Here is a 16,739-nt window from a genome sequence, read left to right as displayed (position 1 = left end):
ATTCGACTTGAAATGAGGAAGATAGACTTTAAAAATTTTCAATCAACGCAAAGTGACAATCGACCTCAATCGGCTTCAATGGATGTAAATAGACGATATCTGACAAAGTCAGTTGCAAACTCAGTCAAATATATGAGAATTGATGAGATTCTACTTGAAATGAGGGAGATAGACTTTAAAAATTTTCAATCAACACAAAGTGACAATCGACCTCAATGGGCTTCAATGGATGTAAATCGACGGTATCTGACCAAGTTACTTGCAAACTCACTCAAATATATAAGAATTGATGAGATTCGACTTGAAATGAGGAAAATAGAATTAAAAAAGTTTCTATCAACACAAAGTGACAATCGACCTCAATGAGCTTCAATGGATGTAAATCGACGGTATCTGACCAAGTTAGTGGCAACCTCACTCAAATATATAAGAATTGATGAGATTCGACTTGAAATGAGGAAGATAGAATTAAACAAGTTTCTATCAACACAAAGTGACAATCGACCTCAATCGGCTTCAATGGATGTAAATCGACGATATCTGACATAGTTAGTTGCAAACTCACTCAAATATATGAGAATTGATGAGATTCGACTTGAAATGAGGAAGATAGACTTTAAAAATTTCCAATCAACACAAAGTGACAATCGATCTAATGGGCTTCAATGGATGGATGTAAATCGACGATATCTGACAAAGTTAGTTGCAAGCTCACTCAAATATATGAGAATTGATGAGATTCGACTTGAAATGAGGAAGATAGACTTTGAAAATTTTCAATCAACGCAAAGTGACAATCGACCTCAATGGGCTTCAATGGATGGAAATCGACGATATCTGACAAAGTTAGTTGCAAACTCACTCAAATATATAAGAATTGATGAGATTCGACTTGAAATGTGGACGATAGAATTAAAAAAGTTTCTATCAACAGAAAGTGACAATCGACCTCAATCGGCTTCAATGGATGTAAATCGACGATATCTGACAAAGTTAGTTGCAAACTCACTGAAATATATAAGACTTGATGAGATTAGACTTGAAATGAGGAAGATAGACTTTGAAAATTTTCAATCAACACAAAGTGACAATCGACCTCAATGGGCTTCAATGGATGGATGTAAATCGACGATATCTGACAAAGTTAGTTGTAAACTCACTCAAATATATGAGAATTGATGAGATTCGACTTGAAATGAGGAAGATATACTTTGAAAATTTTCAATCAACACAAAGTGACAATCGACCTCAATGGGCTTCAATGGATGTAAATCGACGGTATCTGACCAAGTTAGTTGCAAAATCACTCAAATATATAAGAATTGATGAGATTCGACTTGAAATGAGGACGATAGAATTAAAAAAGTTTCTATCAACAGAAAGTGACAATCGACCTCAATCGGCTTCAATGGATGTAAATCGACGATATCTGACAAAGTTAGTTGCAAACTCACTGAAATATATGAGACTTGATGAGATTAGACTTGAAATGAGGAAGATAGACTTTGAAAATTTTCAATCAACACAAAGTGACAATCGACCTCAATGGGCTTCAATGGATGGATGTAAATCGACGATATCTGACAAAGTTAGTTGCAAACTCACTCAAATATATGAGAATTGATGAGATTGGACTTGAAATGAGGAAGATATACTTTAAAAATTTTCAATCAACACAAAGTGACAATCGACCTCAATGGGCTTCAATGGATGTAAATCGACGGTATCTGAGCAAGTTAGTTGCAAAATCACTCAAATATATAAGAATTGATGAGATTCGACTTGAAATGAGGAAGATAGACTTTGAAAATTTTCAATCAACGCAAAGTGAAAATCGACCTCAATGGGCTTCAATGGATGGATGTAAATCGACGATATCTGACAAAGTTAGTTGCAAACTCACTCAAATATATGAGAATTGATGAGATTCGACTTGAAATGAGGAAGATATACAATAAAAATTTACAAAAAACACAAAGTGACAATCGACCTCAATGGGCTTCAATGGATGTAAATCGACGGTATCTGACCAAGTTAGTTGCAAACTCACTCGAATATATGAGACTTGATGATATTCGACTTGAAATGAGGAAGATAGACTTTAAAAATTTTCAATCAACACAAAGTGACAATCGACCTAATAGGCTTCAATGGATGAATGTAAATCGACGATATCTGACAAAGTTAGTTCCAAACTCACTCAAATATATGAGAATTGATGAGATTCGACTTGAAATGAGGAAGATAGAATTAAAAAAGTTTCTATCAACACAAAGTGACAATCGACCTCAATGAGCTTCAATGGATGTAAATCGACGATATCTGACAAAGTTAGTCGCAAACTCACTCAAATATATGAGAATTGATGAGATTCGACTTGAAATGAGGAAGATAGAATTAAAAAAGTTTCTATCAACACAAAGTGATGATCAACCTCAATGGGCTTCAATGGATGTAAATCGACGGTACCTGACAAAGTTAGTTGCAAACTCACTCAAATATATAAGAATTGATGAGATTCGACTTGAAATGAGGAAGATAGAATTAAACAAGTTTCTATCAACACAAAGTGACAATCGACCTCAATCGGCTTCAATGGATGTAAATCGACGATATCTGACAAAGTTAGTTGCAAACTCACTCAAATATATGAGAATTGATGAGATTCTACTTGAAATGAGGAAAATAGAATTAAAAAAGTTTCTATCAACACAAAGTGACAATCGACCTCAATGAGCTTCAATGGATGTAAATCGACGGTATCTGACCAAGTTAGTGGCAACCTCACTCAAATATATAAGAATTGATGAGATTCGACTTGAAATGGGGAAGATAGAATTAAAAAAGTTTCTATCAACACAAAGTGACAATCGACCTCAATCGGCTTCAATGGATGTAAATCGACGATAGCTGACAAAGTTAGTTGCAAACTCACTCAAATATATGAGAATTGAAGAGATTCGACTTGAAATGAGGAAGATAGACTTTGAAAATTTTCAATCAACACAAAGTGACAATCGATCTAATGGGCTTCAATGGATGGATGTAAATCGACGATATCTGACAAAGTTAGTTGCAAACTCACTGAAATATATGAGACTTGATGAGATTAGACTTGAAATGAGGAAGATAGACTTTGAAAATTTTCAATCAACACAAAGTGACAATCGACCTCAATGGGCTTCAATGGATGGATGTAAATCGACGATATCTGACAAAGTTAGTTGTAAACTCACTCAAATATATGAGAATTGATGAGATTCGACTTGAAATGAGGAAGATATACTTTGAAAATTTTCAATCAACACAAAGTGACAATCGACCTCAATGGGCTTCAATGGATGTAAATCGACGGTATCTGACCAAGTTAGTTGCAAAATCACTCAAATATATAAGAATTGATGAGATTCGACTTGAAATGAGGACGATAGAATTAAAAAAGTTTCTATCAACAGAAAGTGACAATCGACCTCAATCGGCTTCAATGGATGTAAATCGACGATATCTGACAAAGTTAGTTGCAAACTCACTGAAATATATGAGACTTGATGAGATTAGACTTGAAATGAGGAAGATAGACTTTGAAAATTTTCAATCAACACAAAGTGACAATCGACCTCAATGGGCTTCAATGGATGGATGTAAATCGACGATATCTGACAAAGTTAGTTGCAAACTCACTCAAATATATGAGAATTGATGAGATTGGACTTGAAATGAGGAAGATATACTTTAAAAATTTTCAATCAACACAAAGTGACAATCGACCTCAATGGGCTTCAATGGATGTAAATCGACGGTATCTGAGCAAGTTAGTTGCAAAATCACTCAAATATATAAGAATTGATGAGATTCGACTTGAAATGAGGAAGATAGACTTTGAAAATTTTCAATCAACGCAAAGTGAAAATCGACCTCAATGGGCTTCAATGGATGGATGTAAATCGACGATATCTGACAAAGTTAGTTGCAAACTCACTCAAATATATGAGAATTGATGAGATTCGACTTGAAATGAGGAAGATATACAATAAAAATTTACAATCAACACAAAGTGACAATCGACCTCAATGGGCTTCAATGGATGTAAATCGACGGTATCTGAGCAAGTTAGTTGCAAAATCACTCAAATATATAAGAATTGATGAGATTCGACTTGAAATGAGGAAGATAGACTTTGAAAATTTTCAATCAACGCAAAGTGAAAATCGACCTCAATGGGCTTCAATGGATGGATGTAAATCGACGATATCTGACAAAGTTAGTTGCAAACTCACTCAAATATATGAGAATTGATGAGATTCGACTTGAAATGAGGAAGATATACAATAAAAATTTACAATCAACACAAAGTGACAATCGACCTCAATGGGCTTCAATGGATGTAAATCGACGGTATCTGACCAAGTTAGTTGCAAACTCACTCGAATATATGAGACTTGATGAGATTCGACTTGGAATGAGGAAGATAGACTTTGAAAATTTTCAAACAACACAAAGTGACAATCGACCTCAATGGGCTCCAATGGCTGGATGTAAATCGACGATATCTGACAAAGTTAGTCGCAAACTCACTCAAATATATGAGAATTGATGAGATTCGACTTGAAATGAGGAAGATAGAATTAAAAAAGTTTCTATCAACACAAAGTGACAATCGACCTCAATGAGCTTCAATGGATGTAAATCGACGATATCTGACAAAGTTAGTCGCAAACTCACTCAAATATATGAGAATTGATGAGATTCGACTTGAAATGAGGAAGATAGAATTAAAAAAGTTTCTATCAACACAAAGTGATGATCAACCTCAATGGGCTTCAATGGATGTAAATCGACGGTACCTGACAAAGTTAGTTGCAAACTCACTCAAATATATAAGAATTGATGAGATTCGACTTGAAATGAGGAAGATAGAATTAAACAAGTTTCTATCAACACAAAGTGACAATCGACCTCAATCGGCTTCAATGGATGTAAATCGACGATATCTGACAAAGTTAGTTGCAAACTCACTCAAATATATGAGAATTGATGAGATTCTACTTGAAATGAGGAAGATAGACTTTAAAAATTTTCAATCAACACAAAGTGACAATCGACCTAATAGGCTTCAATGGATGAATGTAAATCGACGATATCTGACAAAGTTAGTTCCAAACTCACTCAAATATATGAGACTTGATGAGATTCGACTTGGAATGAGGAAGATAGACTTTGAAAATTTTCAAACAACACAAAGTGACAATCGACCTCAATGGGCTCCAATGGCTGGATGTAAATCGACGATATCTGACAAAGTTAGTCGCAAACTCACTCAAATATATGAGAATTGATGAGATTCGACTTGAAATGAGGAAGATAGAATTAAAAAAGTTTCTATCAACACAAAGTGACAATCGACCTCAATGAGCTTCAATGGATGTAAATCGACGGTATCTGACCAAGTTAGTTGCAAACTCACTCAAATATATAAGAATTGATGAGATTCGACTTGAAATGAGGAAGATAGAATTAAACAAGTTTCTATCAACACAAAGTGACAATCGACCTCAATCGGCTTCAATGGATGTAAATCGACGATATCTGACAAAGTTAGTTGCAAACTCACTCAAATATATGAGAATTGATGAGATTCTACTTCAAATGAGGGAGATAGACTTTAAAAATTTTCAATCAACACAAAGTGACAATCGACCTCAATGGGCTTCAATGGATGTAAATCGACGGTATCTGACCAAGTTACTTGCAAACTCACTCAAATATATAAGAATTGATTAGATTCGACTTGAAATGAGGAAGATAGAATTAAAAAAGTTTCTATCAACACAAAGTGACAATCGACCTCAATGAGCTTCAATGGATGTAAATCGACGGTATCTGACCAAGTTAGTTGCAAACTCACTCAAATATATAAGAATTGATGAGATTCGACTTGAAATGAGGAAGATAGAATTAAACAAGTTTCTATCAACACAAAGTGACAATCGACCTCAATCGGCTCCAATGGATGTAAATCGACGATATCTGACAAAGTTAGTTGCAAACTCACTCAAATATATGAGAATTGATGAGATTCGACTTGAAATGAGGAAGATAGACTTTAAAAATTTTCAATCAACACAAAGTGACAATCGATCTAATGGGCTTCAATGGATGGATGTAAATCGACGATATCTGACAAAGTTAGTTGCAAGCTCACTCAAATATATGAGAATTGATAAGATTCGACTTGAAATGAGGAAGATAGACTTTGAAAATTTTCAATCAACGCAAAGTGACAATCGACCTCAATGGGCTTCAATGGATGGAAATCGACGATATCTGACAAAGTTAGTTGCAAACTCACTCAAATATATAACAATTGATGAGATTCGACTTGAAATGAGGACGATAGAATTAAAAAAGTTTCTATCAACAGAAAGTGACATCGACCTCAATCGGCTTCAATGGATGTAAATCGACGATATCTGACAAAGTTAGTTGCAAACTCACTGAAATATATAAGACTTTATGAGATTAGACTTGAAATGAGGAAGATAGACTTTGAAAATTTTCAATCAACACAAAGTGACAATCGACCTCAATGGGCTTCAATGGATGGATGTAAATCGACGATATCTGACAAAGTTAGTTGCAAACTCACTCAAATATATGAGAATTGATGAGATTCGACTTGAAATGAGGAAGATATACTTTGAAAATTTCCAATCAACACAAAGTGACAATCGACCTCAATGGGCTTCAATGGATGTAAATCGACGGTATCTGACCAAGTTAGTTGGAAAATCACTCAAATATATAAGAATTGATGAGATTCGACTTGAAATGAGGACGATAGAATTAAAAAAGTTTCTATCAACAGAAAGTGACAATCGACCTCAATCGGCTTCAATGGATGTAAATCGACGATATCTGACAAAGTTAGTTGCAAACTCACTGAAATATATGAGACTTGATGAGATTAGACTTGAAATGAGGAAGATAGACTTTGAAAATTTTCAATCAACACAAAGTGACAATCGACCTCAATGGGCTTCAATGGATGGACGTAAATCGACGATATCTGACAAAGTTAGTTGCAAACTCACTCAAATATATGAGAATTGATGAGATTCGACTTGAAATGAGGAAGATATACTTTAAAAATTTTCAATCAACACAAAGTGACAATCGACCTCAATGGGCTTCAATGGATGTAAATCGACGGTATCTGAGCAGGTTAGTTGCAAAATCACTCAAATATATAAGAATTGATGAGATTCGACTTGAAATGAGGAAGATAGACTTTAAAAATTTTCAATCAACACAAAGTGACAATCGACCTAATAGGCTTCAATGGATGAATGTAAATCGACGATATCTGACAAAGTTAGTTCCAAACTCACTCAAATATATGAGACTTGATGAGATTCGACTTGGAATGAGGAAGATAGACTTTGAAAATTTTCAAACAACACAAAGTGACAATCGACCTCAATGGGCTCCAATGGCTGGATGTAAATCGACGATATCTGACAAAGTTAGTCGCAAACTCACTCAAATATATGAGAATTGATGAGATTCGACTTGAAATGAGGAAGATAGAATTAAAAAAGTTTCTATCAACACAAAGTGACAATCGACCTCAATGAGCTTCAATGGATGTAAATCGACGGTATCTGACCAAGTTAGTTGCAAACTCACTCAAATATATAAGAATTGATGAGATTCGACTTGAAATGAGGAAGATATACTTTAAAAATTTTCAATCAACACAAAGTGACAATCGACCTCAATGGGCTTCAATGGATGTAAATCGACGGTATCTGAGCAGGTTAGTTGCAAAATCACTCAAATATATAAGAATTGATGAGATTCGACTTGAAATGAGGAAGATAGACTTTGAAAATTTTCAATCAACGCAAAGTGAAAATCGACCTCAATGGGCTTCAATGGATGGATGTAAATCGACGATATCTGACAAAGTTAGTTGCAAACTCACTCAAATATTTGAGAATTGATGTGATTCGACTCGAAATGAGGAAGATAGACTTTAAAAATTTTCAATCAACACAAAGTGACAATCGACCTAATAGGCTTCAATGGATGAATGTAAATCGACGATATCTGACAAAGTTAGTTCCAAACTCACTCAAATATATGAGACTTGATGAGATTCGACTTGGAATGAGGAAGATAGACTTTGAAAATTTTCAAACAACACAAAGTGACAATCGACCTCAATGGGCTCCAATGGCTGGATGTAAATCGACGATATCTGACAAAGTTAGTCGCAAACTCACTCAAATATATGAGAATTGATGAGATTCGACTTGAAATGAGGAAGATAGAATTAAAAAAGTTTCTATCAACACAAAGTGACAATCGACCTCAATGAGCTTCAATGGATGTAAATCGACGGTATCTGACCAAGTTAGTTGCAAACTCACTCAAATATATAAGAATTGATGAGATTCGACTTGAAATGAGGAAGATAGAATTAAACAAGTTTCTATCAACACAAAGTGACAATCGACCTCAATCGGCTTCAATGGATGTAAATCGACGATATCTGACAAAGTTAGTTGCAAACTCACTCAAATATATGAGAATTGATGAGATTCTACTTGAAATGAGGGAGATAGACTTTAAAAATTTTCAATCAACACAAAGTGACAATCGACCTCAATGGGCTTCAATGGATGTAAATCGACGGTATCTGACCAAGTTACTTGCAAACTCACTCAAATATATAAGAATTGATTAGATTCGACTTGAAATGAGGAAGATAGAATTAAAAAAGTTTCTATCAACACAAAGTGACAATCGACCTCAATGAGCTTCAATGGATGTAAATCGACGGTATCTGACCAAGTTAGTTGCAAACTCACTCAAATATATAAGAATTGATGAGATTCGACTTGAAATGAGGAAGATAGAATTAAACAAGTTTCTATCAACACAAAGTGACAATCGACCTCAATCGGCTCCAATGGATGTTAATCGACGATATCTGACAAAGTTAGTTGCAAACTCACTGAAATATATAAGACTTGATGAGATTAGACTTGAAATGAGGAAGATAGACTTTGAAAATTTTCAATCAACACAAAGTGACAATCGACCTCAATGGGCTTCAATGGATGTAAATCGACGGTATCTGAGCAAGTTAGTTGCAAAATCACTCAAATATATAAGAATTGATGAGATTCGACTTGAAATGAGGAAGATAGACTTTGAAAATTTTCAATCAACGCAAAGTGAAAATCGACCTCAATGGGCTTCAATGGATGGATGTAAATCGACGATATCTGACAAAGTTAGTTGCAAACTCACTCAAATATATGAGAATTGATGAGATTCGACTTGAAATGAGGAAGATATACAATAAAAATTTACAATCAACACAAAGTGACAATCGACCTCAATGGGCTTCAATGGATGTAAATCGACGGTATCTGACCAAGTTAGTTGCAAACTCACTCAAATATATGAGACTTGATGATATTCGACTTGAAATGAGGAAGATAGACTTTAAAAATTTTCAATCAACTCAAAGTGACAATCGATCTAATGGGCTTCAATGGATGGATGTAAATCGATGATATCTGACAAAGTTAGTTGCAAGCTCACTCAAATATATGAGAATTGATGAGATTCGACTTGAAATGAGGGAGATAGACTTTGAAAATTATCAATCAACACAAAGTGACAATCCACCTCAACGGGCTTCAATGGATGTAATCGACGGTATCTGACCAAGTTAGTTGCAAACTCACTCAAATATATAAGAATTGATGAGATTCGACTTGAAATGAGGACGATAGAATTAAAAAAGTTTCTATCAACAGAAAGTGACAATCGACCTCAATCGGCTTCAATGGATGCAAATCGACGATATCTGACAAAGTTAGTTGCAAACTCACTGAAATATATGAGACTTGATGAGATTGGACTTGAAATGAGGAAGATAGACTGAAAATTTTCAATCAACACAAAGTGACAATCGACCTCAATGGGCTTCAATGGATGGATGTGAATCGACGATATCTGACAAAGTTAGTTGCAAACTCACTCAAATATATGAGAATTGATGAGATTCGACTTGAAATGAGGAAGGTATACTTTAAAAATTTTCAATCAACACAAAGTGACAATCGACCTCAATGGGCTTCAATGGATGTAAATCGACGGTATCTGAGCAAGTTAGTTGCAAAATCACTCAAATATATAAGAATTGATGAGATTCGACTTGAAATGAGGAAGATAGACTTTGAAAATTTTCAATCAACGCAAAGTGACAATCGACCTCAATGGGCTTCGATGGATGTAATCGACGGTATCTGACCAAGTTAGTTGCAAACTCACTCAAATATATGGGACTTGATGATTTTCGACTTGAAATGGGGAAGATAGAATTAAAAAAGTTTCTATCAACACAAAGTGACAATCGACCTCAATCGGCTTCAATGGATGTAAATCGACGATAGCTGACAAAGTTAGTTACAAACTCACTCAAATATATGAGAATTGATGAGATCCGACTTGAAATGAGGAAGATAGACTTTGAAAATTTTCAATCAACACAAAGTGACAATCGATCTAATGGGCTTCAATGGATGGATGGAAATCGACGATATCTGACAAAGTTAGTTGCAAACTCACTGAAATATATGAGACTTGATGAGATTAGACTTGAAATGAGGAAGATAGACTTTGAAAATTTTCAATCAACACAAAGTGACAATCTTCCTCAATGGGCTTCAATGGATGGATGTAAATCGACGATAGCTGACAAAGTTAGTTGCAAACTCACTGAAATATATGAGACTTGATGAGATTAGACTTGAAATGAGGAAGATAGACTTTGAAAATTTTCAATCAACACAAAGTGACAATCGACCTCAATGGGCTTCAATGGATGGATGTAAATCGACGATATCTGACAAAGTTAGTTGCAAACTCACTCAAATATATGAGAATTGATGAGATTCGACTTGAAATGAGGAAGATATACTTTGAAAATTTTCAATCAACACAAAGTGACAATCGACCTCAATGGGCTTCAATGGATGTAAATCGACGGTATCTGACCAAGTTAGTTGCAAAATCACTCAAATATATAAGAATTGATGAGATTCGACTTGAAATGAGGACGATAGAATTAAAAAAGTTTCTATCAACAGAAAGTGACAATCGACCTCAATCGGCTTCAATGGATGTAAATCGACGATATCTGACAAAGTTAGTTGCAAACTCACTGAAATATATGAGACTTGATGAGATTAGACTTGAAATGAGGAAGATAGACTTTGAAAATTTTCAATCAACACAAAGTGACAATCGACCTCAATGGGCTTCAATGGATGGATGTAAATCGACGATATCTGACAAAGTTAGTTGCAAACTCACTCAAATATATGAGAATTGATGAGATTCGACTTGAAATGAGGAAGATATACTTTAAAAATTTTCAATCAACACAAAGTGACAATCGAACTCAATGGGCTTCAATGGATGTAAATCGACGGTATCTGAGCAAGTTAGTTGCAAAATCACTCAAATATATAAGAATTGATGAGATTCGACTTGAAATGAGGAAGATAGACTTTGAAAATTTTCAATCAACACAAAGTGACAATCGACCTAATAGGCTTCAATGGATGGATGTAAATCGACGATATCTGACAAAGTTAGTTGCAAACTCACTCAAATATATGAGAATTGATGAGATTCGACTTGAAATGAGGAAGATATACAATAAAAATTTACAATCAACACAAAGTGACAATCGACCTCAATGGGCTTCAATGGATGTAAATCGACGGTATCTGACCAAGTTAGTTGCAAACTCACTCAAATATATGAGACTTGATGATATTCGACTTGAAATGAGGAAGATAGACTTTAAAAATTTTCAATCAACACAAAGTGACAATCGACCTAATAGGCTTCAATGGATGGATGTAAATCGACGATATCTGACAAAGTTAGTTGCAAACTCACTCAAATATATGAGAATTGATGAGATTCGACTTGGAATGAGGAAGATAGACTTTAAAAATTTTCAATCAACTCAAAGTGACAATCGATCTAATGGGCTTCAATGGATGGATGTAAATCGATGATATCTGACAAAGTTAGTTGCAAGCTCACTCAAATATATGAGAATTGATGAGATTCGACTTGAAATGAGGGAGATAGACTTTGAAAATTATCAATCAACACAAAGTGACAATCCACCTCAACGGGCTTCAATGGATGTAATCGACGGTATCTGACCAAGATAGTTGCAAACTCACTCAAATATATAAGAATTGATGAGATTCGACTTGAAATGAGGACGATAGAATTAAAGAAGTTTCTATCAACAGAAAGTGACAATCGACCTCAATCGGCTTCAATGGATGTAAATCGACGATATCTGACAAAGTTAGTTGCAAACTCACTCAAATATATGAGACTTGATGATATTCGACTTGAAATGGGGAAGATAGAATTAAAAAAGTTTCTATCAACACAAAGTGACAATCGACCTCAATCGGCTTCAATGGATGTAAATCGACGATAGCTGACAAAGTTAGTTGCAAACTCACTCAAATATATGAGAATTGATGAGATTCGACTTGAAATGAGGAAGATAGACTTTGAAAATTTTCTATCAACACAAAGTGACAATCGATCTAATGGGCTTCAATGGATGGATGTAAATCGACGATATCTGACAAAGTTAGTTGCAAACTCACTGAAATATATGAGACTTGATGAGATTAGACTTGAAATGAGGAAGATAGACTTTGAAAATTTTCAATCAACACAAAGTGACAATCTTCCTCAATGGGCTTCAATGGATGGATGTAAATCGACGATATGTGACAAAGTTAGTTGCAAACTCACTCAAATATATGAGAATTGATGAGATTCGACTTGAAATGAGGAAGATATACAATAAAAATTTACAATCAACACAAAGTGACAATCGACCTCAATCGGCTTCAATGGATGTAAATCGACGATAGCTGACAAAGTTAGTTGCAAACTCACTCAAATATATGAGAATTGATGGGATTCGACTTGAAATGAGGAAGATATACTTTAAAAATTTTCAATCAACACAAAGTGACAATCGACCTCAATGGGCTTCAATGGATGTATATCGACGGTATCTGACCAAGTTAGTTGCAAAATCACTCAAATATATGAGAATTGATGAGATTCGACTTGAAATGAGGAAGATAGACTTTGAAAATTTTCAATCAACGCAAAGTGACAATCGACCTCAATGGGCTTCAATGGATGGATGTAAATCGACGATATCTGACAAAGTTAGTTGCAAGCTCACTCAAATATATGAGAATTGATGAGATTCGACTTGAAATGAGGAAGATAGACTTTGAAAATTTTCAATCAACGCAAAGTGACAATCGACCTCAATGGGCTTCAATGGATGGAAATCGACGATATCTGACAAAGTTAGTTGCAAACTCACTCAAATATATAAGAATTGATGAGATTCGACTTGAAATGAGGACGATAGAATTAAAAAAGTTTCTATCAACAGAAAGAGACAATCGACCTCAATCGGCTTCAATGGATGTAAATCGACGATATCTGACAAAGTTAGTTGCAAACTCACTGAAATATATAAGACTTGATGAGATTAGACTTGAAATGAGGAAGATAGACTTTGAAAATTTTCAATCAACACAAAGTGACAATCGACCTCAATTGGCTTCAATGGATGGATGTAAATCGACGATATCTGACAAAGTTAGTTGCAAACTCACTCAAATATATGAGAATTGATGAGATTCGACTTGAAATGAGGAAGATATACTTTGAAAATTTTCAATCAACACAAAGTGACAATCGACCTCAATGGGCTTCAATGGATGTAAATCGACGGTATCTGACCAAGTTAGTTGCAAATGCAAATGAGTTGAAATGAGGACGATAGAATTAAAAAAGTTTCTATCAACAGAAAGTGACAATCGACCTCAATCGGCTTCAATGGATGTAAATCGACGATATCTGACAAAGTTAGTTGCAAACTCACTGAAATATATGAGACTTGATGAGATTAGACTTGAAATGAGGAAGATAGACTGAAAATTTTCAATCAACACAAAGTGACAATCGACCTCAATGGGCTTCAATGGATGGATGTAAATCGACGATATCTGACAAAGTTTGTTGCAAACTCACTCAAATATATGAGAATTGATGAGATTCGACTTGAAATGAGGAAGGTATACTTTAAAAATTTTCAATCAACACAAAGTGACAATCGACCTCAATGGGCTTCAATGGATGTAAATCGACGGTATCTGAGCAAGTTAGTTGCAAAATCACTCAAATATATAAGAATTGATGAGATTCGACTTGAAATGAGGAAGATAGACTTTGAAAATTTTCAATCAACGCAAAGTGATAATCGACCTCAATGGGCTTCAATGGATGGATGTAAATCGACGATATCTGACAAAGTTAGTTGCAAGCTCACTCAAATATATGAGAATTGATGAGATTCGACTTGAAATGAGGAAGATAGACTTTGAAAATTTTCAATCAACGCAAAGTGACAATCGACCTCAATGGGCTTCAATGGATGGAAATCGACGATATCTGACAAAGTTAGTTGCAAACTCACTCAAATATATAAGAATTGATGAGATTCGACTTGAAATGAGGACGATAGACTTTGAAAATTTTCAATCAACGCAAAGTGACAATCGACCTCAATGGGCTTCAATGGATGGATGTAAATCGACGATATCTGACAAAGTTAGTTGCAAGCTCACTCAAATATATGAGAATTGATGAGATTCGACTTGAAATGAGGAAGATAGACTTTGAAAATTTTCAATCAACGCAAAGTGACAATCGACCTCAATGGGCTTCAATGGATGGAAATCGACGATATCTGACAAAGTTAGTTGCAAACTCACTCAAATATATAAGAATTGATGAGATTCGACTTGAAATGAGGACGATAGAATTAAAAAAGTTTCTATCAACAGAAAGAGACAATCGACCTCAATCGGCTTCAATGGATGTAAATCGACGATATCTGACAAAGTTAGTTGCAAACTCACTGAAATATATAAGACTTGATGAGATTAGACTTGAAATGAGGAAGATAGACTTTGAAAATTTTCAATCAACACAAAGTGACAATCGACCTCAATTGGCTTCAATGGATGGATGTAAATCGACGATATCTGACAAAGTTAGTTGCAAACTCACTGAAATATATGAGAATTGATGAGATTCGACTTGAAATGAGGAAGATATACTTTGAAAATTTTCAATCAACACAAAGTGACAATCGACCTCAATGGGCTTCAATGGATGTAAATCGACGGTATCTGACCAAGTTAGTTGCAAATGCAAATGAGTTGAAATGAGGACGATAGAATTAAAAAAGTTTCTATCAACAGAAAGTGACAATCGACCTCAATCGGCTTCAATGGATGTAAATCGACGATATCTGACAAAGTTAGTTGCAAACTCACTGAAATATATGAGACTTGATGAGATTAGACTTGAAATGAGGAAGATAGACTGAAAATTTTCAATCAACACAAAGTGACAATCGACCTCAATGGGCTTCAATGGATGGATGTAAATCGACGATATCTGACAAAGTTAGTTGCAAACTCACTCAAATATATGAGAATTGATGAGATTCGACTTGAAATGAGGAAGGTATACTTTAAAAATTTTCAATCAACACAAAGTGACAATCGACCTCAATGGGCTTCAATGGATGTAAATCGACGGTATCTGAGCAAGTTAGTTGCAAAATCACTCAAATATATAAGAATTGATGAGATTCGACTTGAAATGAGGAAGATAGACTTTGAAAATTTTCAATCAACGCAAAGTGACAATCGACCTCAATGGGCTTCGATGGATGTAATCGACGGTATCTGACCAAGTTAGTTGCAAACTCACTCAAATATATGAGACTTGATGATATTCGACTTGAAATGGGGAAGATAGAATTAAAAAAGTTTCTATCAACACAAAGTGACAATCGACCTCAATCGGCTTCAATGGATGTAAATCGACGATAGCTGACAAAGTTAGTTGCAAACTCACTCAAATATATGAGAATTGATGAGATTCGACTTGAAATGAGGAAGATAGACTTTGAAAATTTTCAATCAACACAAAGTGACAATCGATCTAATGGGCTTCAATGGATGGATGTAAATCGACGATATCTGACAAAGTTAGTTGCAAACTCACTGAAATATATGAGACTTGATGAGATTAGACTTGAAATGAGGAAGATAGACTTTGAAAATTTTCAATCAACACAAAGTGACAATCTTCCTCAATGGGCTTCAATGTATGGATGTAAATCGACGATATCTGACAAAGTTAGTTGCAAACTCACTCAAATATATGAGAATTGATGAGATTCGACTTGAATTGAGGAAGATATACTTTAAAAATTTACAATCAACACAAAGTGACAATCGACCTCAATCGGCTTCAATGGATGTAAATCGACGATAGCTGACAAAGTTAGTTGCAAACTCACTCAAATATATGAGAATTGATGAGATTCGACTTGAAATGAGGAAGATATACTTTAAAAATTTTCAATCAACACAAAGTGACAATCGACCTCAATGGGCTTCAATGGATGTATATCGACGGTATCTGACAAAGATAGTTGCAAAATCACTCAAATATATAAGAATTGATGAGATTAGACTTGAAATGAGGAAGATAGACTTTGAAAA

Source organism: Diorhabda sublineata, chromosome 9, assembly GCF_026230105.1.
Source record: "Diorhabda sublineata isolate icDioSubl1.1 chromosome 9, icDioSubl1.1, whole genome shotgun sequence".
Lineage (NCBI taxonomy): Eukaryota > Metazoa > Arthropoda > Insecta > Coleoptera > Chrysomelidae > Diorhabda > Diorhabda sublineata.
This window is presented reverse-complemented; position numbering follows the sequence as displayed.